The sequence below is a fragment of the Oncorhynchus masou genome, chromosome 16 (genome assembly GCF_036934945.1).
Source record: "Oncorhynchus masou masou isolate Uvic2021 chromosome 16, UVic_Omas_1.1, whole genome shotgun sequence".
NCBI classification, from domain to species: Eukaryota; Metazoa; Chordata; class Actinopteri; order Salmoniformes; family Salmonidae; genus Oncorhynchus; species Oncorhynchus masou.
The window spans coordinates 46,042,411-46,045,202 of NC_088227.1; positions in this window are offsets into that span (position 1 = coordinate 46,042,411).

The window sequence follows — 2,792 nt, forward strand, 5'->3', positions numbered from 1 at the left end:
GCACAATTGGCCCAGCATCGTCCGGGTTAGGGGAGGGTTTGGCCGGCCGGGATTCCCTTGGCCCATCGGGCTCTAGCTACTCCATGTTGCGGGCCGCCTGCAAACTGACCTCGGTCACCAGTTGGCCGGCCGGGATTCCCTTGGCCCATCGGGCTCTAGCTACTCCATGCGGGCCGGCCGCCTGCGAACTGACTTCGGTCACCAGTTGGCCGGCAGGGATTCCCTTGGCCCATCGGGCTCTAGCTACTCCATGTTGCGAGTCGGCCGCCTGCGAACTGACTTCGGTCACCAGTTGGCCGGAGAGCCATGCGTCCTCCGACACGTTGGTGCTTCTGGGTTGAGCAAGAAGCAGTGCGGCTTGGCAGGGTTGTATTTCGGGGGACGCATGGCTCTCGACCTTCGCCTCTCCCGAGTCCGTAGGGAGTTGCAGCGATGGGACAAGACTGTAACTACCACTTAGGGAGAACAAATGTATAAATACAAAGAAATATTTTTTTTGCATTTTTTTAAGCTTCAAAAGCTTATTTTATTCTAAAATGTTGTTCACAGACTAGATAATCCAGCCACAAGACAGATGTGGCATATCAAGAAACTGATTAAACAACATGATCATTACACAGGTGCACCAATGCAGTCTTCAATGCAGTTTTAGAGAATTTGACAGTACGTCCAACCGGCCTCACAAACGTAGACCACATGTAACCACGCCAGCCCAGGACCTCCACATCCTGCGGGATCATCTGAGACCAGCCACCAGGACAGCTGATGAAACAACTGTGGGTTTGCACAACCGAAGAATTTCTGCACAAACTGTCAGAAACCTTCTCAGGGAAGCTCATCTGTGTGCTCGTTGTCCTCACCAGGGTCTGGACCTGACTGCAGTTTGGTGTCGTAACCGACTTCAGTGGGCAAATGCTCACCTTCGATGGCCACTGGCACGTTGGAGAAGTTGTGCTCTTCACAGATGAATTCCAGTTTCAACTGTACCGGGCAGATGTCAGAGAGCTTGTATGGCGTTGTGTGGGCGAGCTCTTTGCTGATGTCAAAGTTGTGAACAGAGTGCCCCATGGTGGCAGTGGGGTTATGGTATGGGAAGGCACAAGTTACGGACAACGAACACAATTGAGATTTTATCGGTGTCAATTTAAGTACACAGAGATACCGTGACGAGATCCTAAGGCCCATTGTCGTGCTGTTCATCACCTCATGTTTCAGCATGATAATGCACGGCCCCATGTCGCAAGGATCTGTACACAATTCCTGGAAGCTGAAAATGTCCCAGTTCTTCCATGGTCTGCATACTCACCAGACATGTCACCCATTGAGCATGTTTGGGATGCTCTGGATCAAAGTGTACGACAGCGTTTTCCAGTTCCCTCCAATATCCAGCAATTTTACACAGCCATTGAAGAGGAGCAGGACAACATTCCACAATCAACAGCCTGATCAACTCTATGCCAAGGTGATGTGTCGTGCTGCTTGAGGCACATGGTGATCAGACCAGATACTGACTGGATCTGAGCCTTGTCCCTACCTTTTTTTAAAGGTATCTATGACCAACAGCTACATATCTGTATTCCAAAATTAGGGGCTAATTTATTTATTTAAATTGACTGAAATATTTTAATTAGTTGTGTTTATATTTTTGTTCAGTATATTTACAGTATTTTTGTTTAGTATATTTACAGTATTTTTGTTTAGTATATTTACAATATTACTTAGTATTTATTGACATAGCTTAGGGAGCTTGATTTATTGACATAGTTTAGGGAGCTGGATTTATTGGGAGCTTGATTTATTGACATAGTTTAGGGAGCTTGATTTACTGACATAGCTTCGGGAGCTGGATTTATTGACATAGCTTAGGGAGCTGGATTTAATGGGAGCTGGATTTATTGACATAGCTTAGGGAGCTGGATTTATTGAGAGCTGGATTTATTGACATAGTTTAGGGAGCTGGATTTATTGGGAGCTGGATTTATTGACATAGCTTAGGGAGCTGGATTTATTGGGAGGTTGATTTACTAACATAGTTTAGGGAGCTTGATTTACTGACATAGTTTAGGGAGCTGGATTTATTGACATAGTTTAGGGAGCTTGATTTACTGACATAGTTTAGGGAGCTGGATTTATTGACATAGTTTAGGGAGCTTGAATTATTGACAATTTAGGGAGCTGGATTTATTGACGTAGCTTTGGGAGCTGGATTTATTGACAAAGATTAGGGAGCTGGATTTATTGGGAGCTTGATTTATTGACATAGCTTAGGGAGCTTGATTTATTGACATAGCTTAGGGAGCTTGATTTATTGACATAGCTTAGGGAGCTTGATTTATTGACAGCTTAGGTAGCTGGATTTATTGACGTAGCTTAGGGAGTTGGATTTATTGGGAGCTTGATTTATTGACATAGCTTAGGGAGCTGGATTTATTGGGAGGTTGATTTATTGACATAGCTTAGGGAGCTGGATTTATTGGGAGCTGGATGTATTGACATAGCTTGGGGAGCTGGATTTATTGGGAGCTTGATTTATTTACAGCTTAGGGAGCTGGATTTATCAACATAGTTTAGGAAGCGGGATTTATTGGGAGCTTGATTTATTGACATAGCTTAGGGAGCTGGATTTATTGGGAGCTGGATTTATTGCCATAGCTTAGGGAGCTGGATTTATTGGGAGCTTGATTTATTGACATAGTTTAGGGAGCTGGATTTATTGACATAGCTTAGGGAGCTTGAATTATTGACGTAGCTTAGGGAGCTTGATTTATTGACATAGTTTAGGGTGCTTGATT